The following is a 19567-nucleotide window of genomic DNA, read 5'->3' as shown; positions in this document are numbered from 1 at the left end:
CAACCATGGCTTTCCTCCCTTGCTTAGGACTTTATGGGTCCACTGGCTTTTAGGGAGCTCAGGGTTACTTTGAGAGACGAACTGCCTTATTAATATTGGCATAATGGGAATGGCGTGATTTCAGGGTGAATACATTTCGGTGATGACATTAGATTCCCATCAGCATCACTTGAAGGAGTGATGACCAGGGAAATGAGGTTTAGTGGCTGTGGAAACGACGAGTGACGGGTATAGGAGGAAAGATGAATGGTTAGTATGGCAAAAACACAGATGACTTGAGAAGGGGATGGACAGGGCAAGAGCATCTGGCATCTGGTGCTAATCCAGTGACAGCCTCCCCCAACCCCCCCCCCCCCCCCCCCCACCCAATCATTACCGGGGGCCTATACACACACACAACCCGCCACGTGCTGCTGGTGCTAATGTAATGAGAGCACCCCCCCCCCCCCCCCCCCGCCCGTGCCAATCCAATGACAGCACCCTCCCTCATCATCACCGGGGGCAATGATGGCATCCCCCAATTCATTATGAGGGGCCCATACACACCCACCCTGAGCATGCGCAGCTGTCACTAATCCAGTGATGCCCACCCCCCTGCTGAATCTATTCTAGAGCCTCCAGCGTGCCCTGCTGCCACTAATCCAATGACTGAAAAAACAGAACATATTGTCCAAACTGAGTGACTGCACATTTCACTTTGTAACTCCTATCATGAAAAATAAAACATGAGAGGAGGGCTTTATGAATTTCCTTATTACTCAGGAGAATATTTATTATTTATTTCACATTTCTCTCCTATTGTGCGCTTTAACAATAATTCATTGCGCGTTTATCTTTTATACAAAACACAATACAATACATTTCACAACAAAACATAATGATCTTAATCCCCTGAATGAAAAATACATACCACATTCACTCTTCAAGCATTCATGGCCAATATACTCTTACATACAATACACATGCACTGAACAAAAGAGGTCCTAATGACACCTTTCCTTTTTTTTGGTAGATTGACTCCCGAAAAACTTATAAGTCAAAGTACTTTATCTCTTTTTGGTACAATAAAGGTACAGTAGAACGTTGTTAATAGGAAAATCACAGATAGGTGCAATAAAGGACCAAACTGGTCGACTCGTTTCGAACCCCTATCTTTTTAGGTTCTCTTCAGGACCAACCAATTTCTGTAACAAAAAGACAACAAATCCGTTTTAGGTATTTTAACACAACTCAGAATTTTTAAAGAACCGCCAGCAACTAAGCACACCCACCTTCAAAAAGTGCCTCACAAAATGGAGTCTTAACTGTCTGTAATCGATCCAACTTGCCCCAGGGCTGTGGAACACAAATGGAAACCACTTATATTATCGTTTTTCATCCACAGAACAGAAGAGACATACACACAAGACAGACAAAAAAGGCTGTTGAACGTGTCCGTTTAACTCACCATTCGAGATCGATCTGTAATCTCTACGGGGCAGCCCAAACACTGTAATGGAAGTTGATTAAAATCAATCGGAGGATGGATGGGTGCTAACAACCACTGAAGTCCAAAATGAATCCCAGATTAGCTTACCGAATTCGGGGAAGGCTGCATTCTTCGCCGGCTAACAATCAAATGCTTAATTTTTCTTTCTAAGAGCGAAAGGAAACACTGGTCGATAACATGCAGCATCCTCTAACTGGCGTAGTACTTCTTTCTTGTATTTATTCACGTCCCAGATGACAATTGCACCACCTTTATCCGCCTGTTTCACCACAATCGATCTATCATTCTTCAAGTCCATCAGAGCATCTTTCTCTCGTTTGGCTAAGTTGTACTTGACATAGCCTCTTTTGCCTTCCATTGCCTGTATTCCAGATAAGACTGTTCTTTCGAAGGTACTAATTTCTTTAGGGACTTTGGGGCCTGTTGGACAAAAAGATGATTTTTTCCTCAGTCCAGTTAGTTCTGTTGTAACAACTTCAGTAGAGTTCACGCAGTCTTTTGTAACTTAGTTTTGGCCAGCGGAGCAGTTGTAACGATGACTTCTACCGCCCTTTGCTTTCAGATGCCGGCACGGGATTCCAACGTGAGACGAGCAAGCGAACTCACTTAGGTAAGCACCTTTCCCCGGGTCGTACTAGTGTTTCACTGTAGCCCTTGGAGATTATTAGGAGGTCACCGACCAGTGTTTCCTTTCGCTCTTAGAAAGAAAAATTAAGCATTTGATTGTTAGCCGGCGAAGAAGGCAGCCTTCCCCGAATTCGGTAAGCTAATATGGGATTCATTTTGGACTTCAGTGGTTGTTAGCACCCATCCATCCTCCGATTGATTTTAATCAACTTCCATTACAGTGTTTGGGCTGCCCCGTAGAGATTACAGATCGATCTCGAATGGTGAGTTAAACGGACATGTTCAACAGCCTTTTTTGTCTGTCTTGTGTGTATGTCTCTTCTGTTCTGTGGATGAAAAACGATAATATAAGTGGTTTCCATTTGTGTTCCACAGCCCTGGGGCAAGTTGGATCGATTACAGACAGTTAAGACTCCATTTTTTGAGGCACTTTTTGAAGGTGGGTGTGATTAGTTGCTGGCGGTTCTTTAAAAATTCTGAGTTGTGTTAAAATACCTAAAACTGATTTGTCTTTTTATTACAGAAATTGGTTGGTCCGGAAGAGAACCTAAAAAGATAGGGGTTCGAAACGCGTCGACCAGTTTGGTCCTTTATTGCACCTATCTGATTTTCCTATTAACAACGTTCTACTGTACCTTTATTGTACCAAAACGAGATAAAGTACTTTGACTTATAAGTTTTTCGGGAGTCAATCTACCAAAAAAAAGGAAAGGTGTCATTAGGACCTCTTTTGTTCAGTGCATGTGTATTGTATGTAAGAGTATATTGGCCATGAATGCTTGAAGAGTGAATGTGGTATGTATTTTTCTTTCAGGGGATTAAGATCATTATGTTTTGTTGTGAAATGTATTGTATTGTGTTTTGTATAAAAGATAAACGCGCAATGAATTATTGTTAAAGCGCACAATAGGAGAGAAATGTGAAATAAATAATAAATATTCTCCTGAGTAATAAGGAAATTCATAAAGCCCTCCTCATGTTTTATTTTTCATGATGGGAGTTACAAAGTGAAATGTGCAGTCCTTCTCAGTTTGGACAATATGTTCTGTTTTTTCAGTTAATTGGGCTCAGTCCTACTGAGTTTTTTTGAGCTAGGACCCAGTGTTGGTTAGTAACTAATCCAATGACGGCGCCCCCCTCCTCTCAAACCTTTTTCTCACCCCTGCACGTATTTATTTGAAGGCTTTCTTACTTCTCGCTATCCTCTGGGGTGGGGGCACGAAATCCATAAAAAGCCTTCTCTCTACCCCCACCCTCCCTTGCCAAAGGGGGCGGGGGGGGGGGGCGGGTTACGAATCTAATTTAAAAAAATCCTTCTGCGTACCCCCGGGGGAGAGGGGGCACGAATAAAAAGCATTCTCTCTACCCCCCCCCCCCTCCCCCTCTGGGGGGGCAGGGGCACTAATGTAATGAAAAGCCCCGGTCACAGTTAAAGCTCCCGGTTTTGGGGACGAAGGGTCCGCGCCCACCTCAGATCCAGTCCCAGCCGCGGGTGAAAATACCCCACGGGGCTCCCGGAACAGCCCCACCCACCCGGGTATTTACGGGTCTTTGTTTGGAAACGAACTGATACACAGTAACAACCGGTGCCTGATACACACGGACCATCCTTTGTAGTTACAAACACTTTCTTGTGTTTCTAACAAACCGATTCCGAGGACTGCACCCTTCAGGGAGGATTTCCATATTTCACATCCCTATGCGCATCGGACGGATTTACTTTCGCCGTCCCTAGAAACCTCACCCGCTTTCCAGGAAAACCGAATCAAGGGTTTGAATGGGTTAAAGATGAAGATAACGGTTTAACGCTGCAGGAAGAAGCGCTCCTCTCGCAATGGAAACCTGCACAAAAGTACAATGCTATGAAATATCGATGCGGTGAAGAAATCTATAGAATTACAGGTTACTGAAAATAAACGGAAACAAGCGTGGGATCATTGTACTCCGGGTACAGAGGGGCCCGCATGCCCGCCACCGCCTGGCCCTGGCCGGGAATGACGACTCCTTCTCTTCACGTGCGCACGCCATGACATATTTGCTCGGCTTTTCTCGCCTGTTACCTTTTGCGACGAACGCAAAGAAGGCGAGGCCGTCCAAATGGGATGGCTCAGAGCCAAGCAAATACGTCGCCGACACCTCTTTTCCAATGGCTGGCCACCGTTTAGCATAAACGGTGACACCAGCCAATGGAAAAGAGGGGCGGGGCTTAATGCCCCTTACAGAAAATACCCACCTCATTAAATCTCGCCAGCGAGACTGCGCATGCGCGCAGCCTACGCTAGTCGAGACCTAAAGGGAGTTATGTTCCTCATTCCTAATGGTCAACATGCTTCTAGCCATACATACCCCTGTTGGCTATTCTTCAGGACCTAGGGAATTCACTATTTATTATAATTGGTAAAGTTCAGCAATATGCGGTTCTCCGGCGGCTCCCAAGTAGGTGACACAGCAGAGTAAAAGTCTTGAACAGACTGTGAGTACAGACTTCACTCTCCGCAGATGGAACCATGAAACAATAGCTGAACTTAACCAATAACTCAATAAGCGAACACAAGACTGGTGGTATAAGTATATACACCTTTTATTAGCATGCATTGTAAATATTTGTCCAGTGTATGACAACAAGAATGGAACCAGGTAGTTGACAATTATAATAATCAGTGAATTCCCTATAGACACATTTCCAATTCCTACTGATATATATTGTTTTTTTAAATATACAGATATTGTATATACACAGCATAATTTGCAAAAGAATGAGTGAATGGGTGCCGGTGGCCAAGACTCCGATTTAGAAGCATGGGGCCAGCACTCTTAAATGTCAGTGTGTCAAATACCATGTGTATATATGTATATATTATATAGTACGTGGTGAGCTAAATACAGGGTCTTTTTGAAAATTAGCATCCAGTATCTAATTTTGGTCGTAAGTGGAGGAGAGAAGGAAGATTCCATATGCACTGACCACGGAGGCCTAAATTCAATAGATGGACTGTGTAGGTGATCAACGGCAGAAACAATGCATAAAATGAGATTAGCATGATGGATACATTTTTAAAAAATCTTTTTATTGTCATTTTCTAAAACAAACTTAACACAAATAACATTGGTTATAGTCGTCCAGCCTTAAGTGCATTAGTCATCATACCATGCAAGTACAAACCTCTATTCTGACCTATATTGCTTTTTAACAGACCGTTTCAGGTTCTTTCCTGCCATCACCCCTACCATTAAACACTAACAAATCTAAATTAAACAACGTACAGTTTATTCATTTTATTTATTTTCTTTAAATGTTTGAAAGACATTTTTATCACTTTATATTTATAAATGTTTCTAGTTGAGAGAGAAATGCATATATTCAGTTAGTTCATAATATATTCTACAAATGTAACACCAGCAAAATAACTAACAAACCATGAATTATTATCAACATTGAAATTAATAACCCCACAGCAACCAACAACCATTCTCACCACACAAACTGATTCATTCAGCCTACAGTCATCTTAATAAAAACCTCATGAGATTCAACCCTTTGAGGGGTCCAGTAAGTACTCTAGAGAAAACGAGGATTGCTGAAGCAATTTCTGGGGATACTGTTTCTCCAGGGACCGCTTCTCAAAGGTAACTCTTGGTCTTGGTCATCATACCATACAGTAGGTTTTCGTCTGCGTTACTTCTCCTCCTGCAGCACAAGTACATAACAATCCTTGATGGGAAACAATGCCTTGGAGCCATTCCCTCCCCTAGACCTCTGGGGTTTCGTGAGCTGGTAAAGTGTCTGGGTAGGCTTGTCCAGGAGGATCCAATTGGGTATCCTCACCTAGTAGATCGAAACCATAGTATCTTCTCCATTTGCCCCATACATTCCGAAATTTCCTGGGTCAACCCCTCGCTTTGTAGGTGACCCTTTCAGCGGTCATATACATGTCACCACTTTCCATTCTCGCAACCGTGATATGTCTGCGGCTCCCCATTTCCTTGCCACCTCTCTTTTGGCTACTACCAGTGCTAGTGCCAGGAAAATTAACTGGGGTCCACATCGTAGGAAATACCCAACAGTATAAGTTTGGGATTTAGGGGTATCGTAGTGTTCAATATTTTGCCTAATTCCCTCGTCATCTTTTCCCAGTAGACTTGTATCTGTGCGCAGTCCCAGATGGTATGATAGAAGTCGCCCTCGCTATAACCACACCTCCGACATCTGGAATCCTCTGCTCGCCTTATCCTGTGTAATCGGACTCTAAGTATATTCTATGCAGTATACTGTATGAGGCGCAGTCTGGATTAGATCGCCACCTCCCTAGGGAACATCAAAGCAGCTTCCCAGTCTATATTTTCAAGTGCACCTAGGTTACCCTCCCAGGTTGACCTCAACTTTCCCAGTCTATCTGGAGCGTTGTTATTCAGGATTTTATACGTTGGCGATACAGCCTTAGTTATGATGCATTCTTGGAGCAGTCTTTCCTCTAGTGGTGCGTAGTCCGGTAACGGGGAGTTGTCTATTTTCTCAGCCAAGCCGGCGTGTCTAAGCTGTGCGTATTTCAGGAATTGGGATGGGTGTAGTGAGTATTCGGTCTTCAGGATCTCAAAGCTTTTCAGCATTCCCTTGCAAAGGATATCCCCTAATTTGGAAATCCCTTCAATTTATGTAGTTGGTGCATTGCCACAATGGTGTCTCTTTGGCTGGTTTGTTGCCCCATCCAATGGCCTTTGTGGCCCTCACCCAGAATTCAACTGTGACCTGTGTGGCCGGGAGAAGCGTTCTATAATGCAGGAACGTGCGACTGCTCAGGGTTGCCCTTTCTAGCCTATATGTAGGGTGTGTCCCTGGTGTATGTATCCATTCATTAATAGGGGTTAGGTGCTCCGCCCTGTAGTAGGCTTTTATATCTGGCAGGGAGATTCCCCCATTGTACTGATTGCGCTGTAAAGTAAGGAGCTCAATCCTGGGCTGTTTTCCAAACCAAAGAATAGAGCGTAGTTCCCGGAAACGTGACTGTGGTAGGGGAAAATGTGTTTTATAGGGCGTATAAAAATTGGGGTTATGTAATCATTTTGAACATGGACGCTCTACCCAGGATTGTAAGGGGGAGAAGTTTCCAACGCTGTGCATCCTCCTTAAAATTCGTGAGTATGCTTTTGGTGTTTCTCCTATAGCAGAGGTTTTTGTCTGTTGTGAGGTAAATCCCCAAATAAGTAAACCCTGTGTCCGCAATCTGTAGATCCCCTGGGAGGGCATGCCATGTATGCAATGTGCATGGACTGTAGATCACAGATTTATGCCCTTTGATTGTGTATCCCGAGTGTTGACCATAGTGATCTATAGTGTGGAACAGGTTGGGTATAGTTGTGTCTGGGTGTGTAATGTATAGGAGTATGTCATTGGCATACAAGGAAATCTTCTCAGCCGTGTTATCCTCTGGGGTGATTGGAAAGCCTTGTATCCCCGGATGTTGATGCACCTCGCAGGCCAAACTTTCTATCATGAGGGAAAATAAGAGTGGTGAGAGTGGGCAGCGCTGCCTCGTGCCCCTGCGTATGGGGAAATCTTCTGATATTCTGCCGTTTACCCAGACTGGCTCTGGGGTCCGTATACTTAAGTCCCACCCACTTCCTGAAACTAGGGCCTAGTCCAAATTTAATCAGGGTGGCTTCTAGAAAGGGCCAGTGGACTGAATCAAACTCTTTTTCTGCGTCCAGGGATAGCACCAAGTGCGGAGTGTCCCGCCTCTTGACCTCCATCATCCAGTTATGTGTCCTCCGTAGGTTCAGCCTGGTCGCCCAACCTGGCAGGAACCCTGACTGGTCCTGGTGTACCAGGGTTGTGATCACTTGGCGCAATCTGGTAGCCAAGGTAGTTGATAGAATCTTCACCTCTGTGTTAAGCAAGGATATCCGCGTCCAGCTCCGTGCTGTCCGCATCATCCAGTACCAGGGTAGCTACGTTTTGTAAGTAGGCAGTTATGTCTTGGTGACCTGTAAGTGACGGACCTTATAGAGGTCTGAGTAATAAGACGCGAAACTCCGCAAGATCTGCTCATCCCTGTCCTGCAGCACATCCTGTGGGTCTACTAAACAGTCTACCCACCGGGCCTCTTTTGCCTTGCGGCTAGGCCAGGCCATGAGCTTTCAGGATTAGTCACCCACATCAAAGTTTGTGCAGGGTCGCTTGGGCCTGGGCTTTTGCCGCTTGAGTTGCTACGTCTTTATACTGACGCTTAGTGTCACTCAGTTGTCTCGAGAGTTGGGGATCAGGGTGCGCCACATTCGGTCTTCCAGGGTTAGGTTCCGGGCTTCTAACGGTAGAGGCATATTGTTGAGCTAAGTACAAGAAGGCAGAGATGAGTAGGGTGGAAAGTAAAGTAGATATAGGAAGGAATTGTAACTAAAGGCGATAGACAATAACCTAATTTGAAGACCAATTATTAAATATAAAGTAAGGACAGAGAAGGAAAGAGTGAGGGAAGCGTTTCAGATGGCTAGGCTCATCGAGAAGTTAGAACCGAGTGGAGGATCAAGAGCAGGCCCATTCCTAATTTGAAGAGAGGTTCCAGCTTCTAGGGGAATTAAAGGAGCGTGGACTTCTTAAAACGTGTTAGTGATCTTCTGCGTTTCCACTGTGGCTAGCGAGTGCTTCCAGGTGTGCATAGCTTCTGGGAGAGATAATGAAGATTTTGGAGGATCAGAAATGTGTAAGTATGGCAGGCCCTTCTCTTGCAGCAGTGTGAAACTCGTAGGAGCCATTTAAGTTAAAGTGCACAGGTGAAGCGGTCTTATTTCTTCATGATAGTGAATAGGTAGCACACGAGGAACAGCTCTAAATAGAGGCACGTTTCTTTTTCGGGAGGCTAGGAATGGGTCGTAGAGGAATAGTCAAGTCGGGAGATGAGCCTAGCCTCAACTGCTAGTAAGTTTGCCATCAGAATCTGGTTTTGGGAGGAGAATAGGTAAGTTGGCCAGATGCCTTAAGGGTGCCTTCACCAAATGTTATGTTTTTTAGTTCACAGCACAAAGCACTCTGGGAATTTCAGTTTCACCTTTCCTGCCACGCCAGTGTGTTTGGCTTAAAAATGAGGATATGTTGAAAGCCAATCTCGTGACGTGAAGCTAGCTCCAACTGCAGTGAAAACCCACTTATTATTTCAGTCACTTTCAGGAAAATCGTGCTAACTTTTTAAACGTTTTACTGGTTGTACATTAATATTCTTATATTGTTTAAAAATACAAAAAATAATAGAACTTTAAAATGTCCTAACACTGACACTACATGCACACTTGCGTGGAGTACAAGAACAAATAATGTTCAATAAATGTATTATTAACTAACCAGTAATAATATATTCATCCAGAACTTTGTCTAACATTATTTCTTTGTGAATTGGTATACAGTGCTTCACAGCTGCCATAGAACTCTAAGCACTAGGGTTGTGGTGAGGGCAGGGCAAAGGGAAAGAGGAAGTCTGTAGCTGAAAGACTTAAGATGCAGGCAAACCTTGAAAATAGCAATGAATTATTGTACATAGTGCTAAATGCCACCCTTCTGCCATTGACAAGTGATGCAAGTAGGAAATATTATTTCTGCGTATTATATATTACTCGGGCTGTCTACTTCTGAAGGATAAATGGCTAAATCTACCTTCCCTGCTCAAAGCAGTTGAAACATCTCGACCAAAATTCGGCCTGGAAAGAGAAATTACTAACAGGAATCGGATGCAGTAAATCCAGTTTCTTTAATAATTTCAGACTTCTTAGTGGTCCCTCAGTATCCAGCTTTAAAATGGCATGGTTTTTATGAACCCTCATATGGCCGAGAATGGAACCTTTAAGAGACCGAATATCCAGTTCCGTTAATGAGCAGCTTCTGCTGAGGGCCTAAAGGTGCCTGGAATACAGGGGCAGAGATACTGGGCCTGAGTTAATGATTCTGAATTGGATTCCTGCTTCAAATCTGGCCATTATGGGTTAAGGTTCCCAGAATGGAGAATAGCATGTGTGCCTGGGAACACTAGTCCCTTTATCGCATGGAACATCTCTATTGTGGGGTATTTACTGCAAAAGTTTCCATCTGGTCTGAAAGGGTGGACAGTGTCGGCAGATCTGCAGGGGGGGTTTACTGGGCACAGAAAAGAACTTTGTAAACGCTGCCGTGTGCTCCTGTGCTTGGAAGTGCAGGAAACCCCGTTGTTAGACCTGGCACCTTGGCGTGGTTCTCCCTTCCATTTTTTGCTGTTGTGTCATGTATTTTTGCTGGTGTTCGATGCTGTGGGCACTGTCACTGCTATCCAGTGCAAGTGCTCCCTATTGTAAATTGATGTATGGATCAGTGATTCCATGATTGGCTGGTTTGGTTTACCTGTCAGACCCTTGTACAGGGCACCAGGAGTGCCCAGGGCTGGTAATCCAAATGCTGCTGGTGGGCTTGCAGCACTGGTTGTGCCACCCAACAGAAGCAGCCTGTAAAAGTGTCTAAGGCCTGCCATTGCAGAGCCTGTGTGCAGTCTGATACGGTCATGCTGACTGGGCAAGTGCACCCACTTGCTAGTCCCTAAACCTTCCCTTTTCTTCATATCAGACACCCCTATGGTTGGCCCAAGGGCAGGGTGCATTGTAAGTATAAGGTAGGACATGCCGTGGTGTGTGTGACATGTCCTAATAGTGAATTACAGCCATTTTCGTTTTTCACTATTGCAAGGCTGCCTGTTCCCCATAGGCCAGAATGGGCAGTTTGATTATTACAGCTTATAATCCTAAATGACTCAAGGAACATAGTAGAAATTCGAGTTTAGTATGCCTGAACTCAGAATGATAAAATACATCTTTTAATGAAGTTGGTTTTAACATTCTGTGTTTGAAAATACCACTTTTAGAAAGTAGGTATTTTCTTGTCTAACCATTCAAACCTGCCTCTGCTAGGTTGTGTATTCCTTGTCTGGAGTTTGAGTGACAGGGGCTGGGGGATTCCAGGAGACAGGGTGAGTCAGCAAAGGGCTGAATAGAGAGATCTGCATCTAGATGGGTGGGAGGAGTTGCACCTGGGACCTGAATAGGGCTGTGCCTTCCCTCCACAATGCTGGCTCCACCTCCTGTGGTGCGTCTGATGTCTCTGCCCTGCACTCTGAAAGGAAAGGAGTCTTGTCAACAAAGTGCTCCAGAACTGGTTTGGACTAGGCAAAGGCCTTGCTGCCTTAAGAGAACAAAGAGAAACTGGGTATAATTATTGGGACCCAAACCCAAGAACTTTAGATCACTTTGGGAAACGAGAAGAAACCTTTGCTGAGGAGCGCAACCAGAGAGACTGAGGAGAGACTATCCCTAAGCTTGAGGGATTGGCCTGTAGTGGTTGCCTGACTGCCAAAGAGGAGAAAAGGAACTTTGTGTACTTTATTCAACTTGTGAAGGATCTTCAAGGGCTTGAGAAAAGGGCTTGCCTCCTGCTGAAGTCTCAGGGACAACAGATTTCACCCACCAGCTCCCCAAAAGTTCTTTGGAGGAAGGGCCTGCTGTTTTGAGAGGCTTTCTGAGGGACTGCATGTCGCAAGGAGCTGGAAGCGCGACTCGCGAGCAAGAAGCGTGTCGCTGAACTGCCGCTTCACAACATGAAGTGCTTCGCATCGCCGGAGAAGAGGGTCGACATCGCAGCAGACGCCACCGCATCACCGAGAAGCGTGTCGCAGAAAAATCGGTGAGTCATCGCAGGTACACCGAAGCATCTCGCATCGCCAGGGGAGAGGATCGACGTTGCAGCAGATGCCACTGCATCACTGGGAAGCGTGTCGCAGGGCCTGTCGCGGCTCACATCGTGTGGAAACATCTTGCAACGCCGGAGAAGAGGATCGACGTCGCAGCAGACACCGCCGCATCACAGGGAAGCGTGTTGCATCCAGAAGAAAGCGCCATCTTTGTTTCTTTGCACCAGATCTTCAACGCATCACTGTCCTTGCAACACGTTCATGGTCTTGCGTTACGCATCTTAAAGTACATTGAACTGGGAGTGTTGCATTTACCATCTTAAGAGAACTGATCTAATTCTACCGTTTTAAGTACAATATTGTGGATTTTTGTCGTTTGTGGTCCTGTGATAAGAATACTTATTTTTGATATTAAACTGGTGTGGTGTCCATCTGTAGTGTTGTCACTTGATTACTGTGAGAAGTTGGCCTGGCATATGCTGTTCCTAGTTGTAGGGACACCTTGCACCAGTCCAATTTGACTCTTGTTGATAGGTTTAAGACAACCTTTAAAGAAAGCTATCCTAGTGGTAGCTGTGGAGAGCAGCCTTCAGGCTAAGTCTTGAAGGAGTGTTCAGCTTATTGTTTTACCATAATAACCTCTTGAATAACCAAATGAAAGAGTAGCCCACACAGGTGTATGTATATGTGTGTGTGTATATATATATATATATATATATATATATATATTCTAGACAGAATCCCACAGTCACTTTATGTGGCTAGTGGCAAAGTTACACTTCAATCAAGCATTTAAAAACACAATAAATAGCACAGAAATCAATGGGCCCCAGGGGGGGACCAAACCATATACTAAAATAGTGGTATGAGAACCACGACAATTCTACAGACAATGCCTAGGGCATTCAGGATCGCTTGCCCCTTCAGAATCCACCCACTGTTAAGAGGAAGGGGACCCACGGGAGACGTGTGCAGCACAAGAAGTTGCTATCGGGATCTCAATGTTAGTCTATGGAGAATGTTGCGGTTGAATATTTAAAGATTAAAGACACTTCTAGCAGGAGTACAAAGTTAAGGCTTGAGACTTAAGGCTTTGGAGAGCCCACTACCACGGGAGTACCGAAGTACCACTGTTACCTGCCCCAGGGAAGCAGGGTGCATAGGTCGATTCTGGTGTCAGGTCGTGGGCAGATTTTCAATGGGAAAGTAGTCCAAACTGCTGCTAGCCAAAAGCGTCGATGTCGTGAAGATCTAAGATGTAGGAAATGTAGAGAAGAACCTGAAAGCAGAGGGGACAGAGTCTGGGTCACGGCACAGTGACCAGGGAGCTCACAGGAAGGAGCTCGTGGATGTCTGGTGCTTCAGGTAGATGGGTGCAGCTTGGCTCTGCAGTCACGGGCTCCGGGAGGCTTCAAGGAAGGCCAGCTTCTGGAGGGCGACTGTCCCACGTCGGATGAGTGTCGCTGCGGTGTTAGTGTCCCGATTGGATCCACTAAGCCTTGGCAACCGCAACCCACGCAAGATGAACAAAGCAGCTGCTGGTGCAGACCCACGAGGTCTGAGGGTGCTCTCCTTTGGAGAGAGCGTAGAGCAGGCCTGGAGCAACCAGGGGAACCCTCGTGTTCAAAGATAAACCTCCGCTAGGGCCCGCAAGTCGAGAGACAAGGGACCGCGGGAGGCGGCAATTTGGAGTGCGTAAAAGGGCACCCACGGGCCACCGGAGGGGGCTAGGGCACTGGTCTTTGGCACAATTGCTGTAAAGTGGTTGGCTCGTAAACGGGCCAAAGCACAACTTCCCCACTGGTCAGGGTCGTGTGCTATGCAAGTAGAGGCCGGGGTCTCGGGGTATTGGGGATCTCTGCACCCATGCGGTCCACGGTGCCCAAACTCGTTGAGCACACTCACTGGCCTCTGGGATGCGCTGGAAACCCACCTCAAGGGTTCTGGAAGTCGTCGAAGTGCGTGAGAGCAGCGAAGTTCCAACCGGGTCACTTGCAGTGTTTCAGGTGCCTGCCAAGCAGGGGGATAACTCCTTTATCCCAAGGGAGATTTCTTCAGTCAGCTGGGCAGCAGCTCGTCGAAGGTCGGTTCTGTAAAGTTCCAAAGTAATCTGAGGCTCTGGGGCAACGTTATTCACCTTTTATCCCCAAGATTAGGGGAGTGTCCAGAGTAGTGTCCACCAATGGCTGGTGAGGCGGGAAAGGGTGGCTACACCCTCTCCCCTTTGTGTGTTTCCCGCCTGGGCGAGGGGCAGGATGCCCCTGAACCGGTTCCAAGCGGTGTATGCAGAATTAGGTCTCTGCAGCTGCCTACATGCAACTCTGAAAGGACATTTGGTGCACCCACCCTGTTCCAATCCACATTATCCTGTCTGGGGAGATGCTAGCACCTCCCTGCCACAGGAGCCCTATTGTCCAGCTGGGGTTTTCCCCAGCAACAGCCAGCCGAGGTCGTGTAGGTGGCGGGCAGTAGCCATTTTGTGTAACTTGTGCACTTTTAAATTGGTGTCTAAATTCTACCGCTTTTCCCATATCGCCCTTCTAGCAAGGGGGAATCGTACCCTCATGCCCATGGCTGGACTGGGGGTATGATTCCTACATGTTTGACACCAAACACGATATGGTTCTGTGTAGCCATTCTCAAGTTATTGCGATGACGCGATTTACTTATAATGCGGTTGAGTATATGGTATGGCTACACTACAAACAACCCAGTAACGATTTTACGAAGGTTGCAGAGAGGCCCTACTTATGTAGGGGTCCCCCCCTCACACGCACCCAGCCCTGTAGGATTACCAGGGCCTGCCATAGGGGTGACCTATGAGAGTATGTGTTGTAATGGTGTGGGATATAGGGTACCTACATCCCTGTAAGGGGTGCTAGCACCACCTTACCCAGACTACAGTAGTAGTCTGGTGGTGTCAGCTTGTATGGCTGTCCCAGGGTGGCACAATAAGTGCTGCAGCCCTGGTAGGCCCACTGAGGGACCCATGCCCTGGGTACCTAGGGTACCATCTACAAGGGACTGGCAGGGCATGCCCAGCATCCAATTAGGGTTGTACCTGGAGTACTAGCATCAGTTTTAGGGAGAAAGCAGATAGGCTGGGGTCCTGGATAGCAGGATCCCAGCCAGACTAGTCAAAAACCACTCAAATACCAGGCAAAAAGTTGGGGGCAACCATTAGTCAGATTCCACTCTCCTACAATTACTGTATGTGTACACTGCCTCTGAGATAAGCCTGTCTGCTCGTGCCAAGCTACCAAGGGGGCGAGCAGGGGTTACTTTAGGAGTCTACCCCCTTACCCTGACTAGACGCAAGGGCCCCTACTTGGACAAAGGTACCTACCTCTGCCAACTAGAGACTCCCAAATCTAACACCCGTCCACTCACAATTGGCTGCAGTGATGTGCGCTGTGGGAATACCACTCCAGGGGATTTGTAATGAGAGCCAGAGTAGGCTAGATTTAACATATATGTATTTAACACTATGCACTGATGTATATCCTCGCAGAATTAAGGACAAAGCATTCTCCTCCAATTTAAAATGGGAGAGACCTCCCAGGTTCCTCTTCTAGGCAAATGGAAAAGAAAACAGGAGTGCCAGTCCCTCTGTGGCACCCAGGCTAGGTGGATGCAGCCGGCACCCTAGAATGTTCCTGCTTTGATTCCGGTCCTGAGGTGACAGCCACCACATTAGGAAAGGCTGGGACTAGGGTTAATGGCATATCCATCAGGATGGCATAATTTTTTTTTAAGTTCCCTTTCAGAAAATATCAGTACTGATGTGAAGTGTCCCTCAATGAGGTGATACAATGTAATAATGGACTAAAGCAAAACGTTTTAGTGTGGTAAGTTTATTTTTTATTTTTTTATTTTTTTTACTTTGAGGAGTATTTATCTTACTTTTACTTGCCATTTGTTGCACGATCGACCTGCTAAAATATGTTGTCGGCTCGGCTTGAGATAGGTCTCTCAGAGCCAGCCCAGCACCTTGGCTCGGCTACGGTTCACTCTGTTAATTTGCTGGCTCGCGCATCTCTGTTGGGTATGATGGGACCCTGTGGCACAGACTGCAAGGAAAATTGCATTCGGAGTGAATCACCGAACCCCTGGTGGAGGTGCGGTGGTTGTCAGGCACCAGTGGTCCAACAGCCGTGTTACGAGTATGGTGGGCAGACCATTTTGGGCCGCCGCAGCTGCCAGGGATCCACGATCCTGGTGGTGCCATGGCGGTGTGTGACCAAAATATGCTTGGTGGTGCCACAACTGCACCCCCAAGCGTTATGAGTTTCCTCACTGCGACCCTATCCACGGTGTTGAGCCCACCGTGGAAAGGGTGGGGGTGAGAGAACTCTGGGGACCCTTATAGGCCCCCTTTTGCCTATGTGCAGGGGTAGCTTCGGGGGCAACACATTTTGCCCTGCTGTGTGTGTGCACCTCCAGTTCCTTGCAGGAACCTGATGCACAACATTGTGCATTTCGGTTCTTGCAGAAACTAGCTTTAGCGCTTGCATTGCAGTGACTTTTGGAAAGGCACCCTCGTGGGAACACCAAAGACCTGCCCGCCAGACCTCAAGGAAACTGTTTTGCATTGTGGGAGTGGGGCGGTGGCGTGGCAGCCCGCTCCCACACTGCCTAACTCGCAATGGGCCCTTAGTGTTTCTCTCAGAAAAACACGCTCATGATACGATACTAGCTTAACACAATTAAGCAATACATGTCAATGGAGCTGTAGTGCAGTTGGAACCGACATATCTCTATAAAAGAGTACTTTTTAAATACAAAAGGGAGTGGGTTGTTTTGTAAATGTTAACGTGGGAAGATACACGTATTATTGTCTTAGAATAGAAAGTAACATTTCTCCAGTCCCTATCGCACTGTACAACGTCCAGTGATGCCGCCGCTTCAGGGGACATTCTTGGAATAGTTTGGCTCCGGAGAGGAGAGGGTGCAAGGATGCGTGACCGTTTCTCCTCTGCTGCACTCGAGACCGCTGCAGAGATCGGGTGGACGGCCGCAGTAAAAGGGTTAACGCCTGAGAGGGCTGGAGCTCGACACTCCTTATGCAAATGAGAGCAGCTGAGCTACCTGCCTGAGGATTGTAAACCCGCAGTAGCAAAACAGATCCCGGGTCGGTGAGAGGGCGAGGAGGCCAGGCTGTGCCCAGAGACGGGCGACGCAGACGGAACCAGAGAACTCTAGAAGGGAACCGTGGCCCTCCGTGACGTGACGGTGAGTATCGTCGCTGCTGCCAGGGCGTATCTGATAGGACTCCTCTCTCCAATCTGTGCCTTTGGCCGTCCAAAAACCCGCGAAGAGCCGCCGCAGTGGACAGGACGCGCATGCAAGTTTGCGAGCAGGGAGCGCACAATGCGGCGGTACTGGTCGGGGCAGTGGCTGTAGTCCCTTCTCTTCGCAGGGACGGCGCGTGATGGGGACAGGACTGCGGGGGAGCAGCAAACTGTCCTTTTAACTTTTCACTTATAGGAATGGCGTCTAAAGTGAAAATGATGAATTCCTTCCTGATGCCAGTGTTCTAAATAATGGTAGTGTCGTCACCTGTGACACCGAGCAAGCCACTAATGCGGATTCTCGCGTATATCCGTTACGTGGTCCAGAATTATCCGCTCAGTCACCTCACTTGGTTAATGCGTTTAGTGCAAAGACCTTTGTGTACATAGGAGTCACGCGTTTAATATTGGCAGGGAAAATTCAGACTTTTATACTTGAATTTTTTTTTAATAGATATTTGTGCTGGGTTACGTTTAATTGGTTCTAGTAGGTAAGAAACTGAGCGGTTTGCAGTTAGTGCTCCGCAACTTTTGGAGACACACGGAAACAGATTTAGATTTCAGGGTGCAATTTATCATTTATGTTGAAGTGCCACAGCGCCTCTAATGGCTTCAGGGTGTTGAATCCACACGAGTCAAGAGCACCTTTGCGGAAGGTCTGTAAAAACCGAATACTGGTGTGTAAAGATTTCGAGGATTTTAATGGTCGATCTGCGACAATTTCATTTGTATGTACCCTTGTAACTGCAATTGTCACTGCTACCCTTTTCAGTGGTACTCCATGTATCAGCCTAAGAAGGATGAAAGGCTACACTTTTGGAATTGAAACGCAGGCTACACTCAAGCCTGAGCAGTGAGCACTTACCTCCACTCTTTGACGAGGTGTAAGGTGCGATCCTAGATATATTTATAATATGATTCTCCGAAGCTGTAGTGTGTGATTTGAAAGATAATCTGTGCCGTTATACCGGTGTGATATTCGTTGTTACAGATAATGTGATGGTTTACAGGTATTATACATAATGTGTGACCCAATACCCATGTGATATTAAGTCTAGTGAGTAATATGTGATGACATACTGGATACATTTGTGATTTTATTGATAATCTGTCGTCCAGTACCGGTATGATATTCTGTTTTATGGGCAATATGTGATGGTGTACAGTACAGGTCTGATCTAGGTCTGGACCTCCCGCCACTACTGGGCTTTACTTAATTAGATACCTGGAGGCTGGCACTATCTCGCGGTAATATGACTGACTGGGGGGGGCTGGTTGGGAGTTACTGTAAGGTTAGTGGCTACATGTTCTTCCCTAGTTTTATATCGTACTTTCCTTTACCTTTATCGTGACTTATAAGGTGGACTGGTGCGACAGTAACAGCAGTGCGGATTTATGTACTTTTATCCATTGCTGGATTTCACTGCACAGAAATATAGTTTTTCTGAGTTCCGTTAACATGTGAAAAGTAAATAAAGATCTATTTAAGTACAGGTTTAATTTCCAATATTATCGATAATGTGTGACCCAATACCGGTGTGAATATAAGTCTTATGGATAAAATATGATGGTGTATAGGTATAATATGCGATTTTTTTTTTTTAGATAATGTGTGCTATTCATTTGTAACATGCGGTCTAAAACCATATAGTGTGTGTACCTTTTTAACCCCTTGAGTGCCCATGACGAGATGGTCTCGTCATGGGCCGCGGTTGCGCTGTGCCCATGACGAGACTATCTCGTCATGAACCCCGCCCGCTAATTCAACGCCCGGCACAGGGCGGGGAAAGGGCGGGGCACACAAGGGGTTAAAGGTACAGCAATCCCTGGCATAGTAAAATCACTGTGTGAATGGGGATGCCAAGTAGATCTTGAATGCACAAGAGAGGCCTAGTCCCAACCAGTGCGCACACATTTCTCCTCCCGATAGTAGGGTCTTCTCCCACGCTCATTTCTGTTGCTCCATTCTGTCTCTTCTATGCAACACTGCTCTTTTGTCCACCACCCCGGAGTTGCTCCATGCATTAAACACCGCTTTTGCCAAGGGTGGTATTTTCTATAGTCGATTGCTCTCATCATGCCAGATAATCATAGCTTTCGGCTAGATGAAGGTCCCCTAGGCACACACTATACAATGGTGGCTCTAGGTGCAATTACAGTAAGAACTGGTGGGAGTGCTGCCCTCCGGCCTAGCCATAGAAGCGGTTAAGAATTATTTTGAGCTGGGTCAGACAAACAGTAAATAGGCCCGGACACCAAAATAAAAGTGGCCCATGTGAATTGGAAAGCAAAAGAAATGGCCCATGTTTTCAAATTGGGGCAGTATTAAACTTGTAAAGACACGCTCTTTATATGGTTTGCAAGGTGTTGAAGACTGGATGGATTTGACTGTGCTGCAGACAATGTTTGTGGTAATATCCGGGATATCCTCAGCAAAAATCGACCCGTCAGACCATAAAACAGGC

The 19567-nt window shown here is 46.3% G+C and overlaps 1 protein-coding gene and 2 long non-coding RNA genes across 20 annotated transcripts in view; 2 read left to right on the top strand and 1 right to left on the bottom strand.

Moving 5' to 3' along the window:
- ARHGAP27 (Rho GTPase activating protein 27) overlaps nt 1-19567 on the top strand; it is a 1125989-nt gene that overhangs the window by 437107 nt on the left and 669315 nt on the right. For 3 of the 18 annotated variants that reach the window (XM_085650946.1, XM_085650912.1, XM_085650863.1), the window contains exon 1: nt 16939-17043. The exons of 7 other annotated variants lie outside the window; for them this stretch is intronic. The gene's annotated coding sequence lies outside the window, so the exon portion shown is untranslated. Of the gene's footprint in view, nt 1-16899; nt 17044-19567 lie in introns of those variants that run through there. 8 more of the 18 variants (XM_085650926.1, XM_085650885.1, XM_085650927.1 and 5 more) reach the window with 7 other exon arrangements.
- The window catches only part of LOC146871373 (uncharacterized), a 198047-nt gene that overhangs the window by 170061 nt on the left and 8419 nt on the right, over nt 1-19567 (bottom strand). The window lies entirely within an intron of this gene.
- LOC146871374 (uncharacterized) lies at nt 2353-2925 on the top strand. The gene is made up of 3 exons (XR_014980993.1): nt 2353-2379; nt 2492-2555; nt 2640-2925. It is a non-coding gene; the product is annotated as an uncharacterized LOC146871374 (long non-coding RNA).

This window comes from Triturus cristatus, chromosome 1_1, assembly GCF_964204655.1.
Source record: "Triturus cristatus chromosome 1_1, aTriCri1.1, whole genome shotgun sequence".
Lineage (NCBI taxonomy): Eukaryota > Metazoa > Chordata > Amphibia > Caudata > Salamandridae > Triturus > Triturus cristatus.
This window is presented reverse-complemented; position numbering and strand designations above follow the sequence as displayed.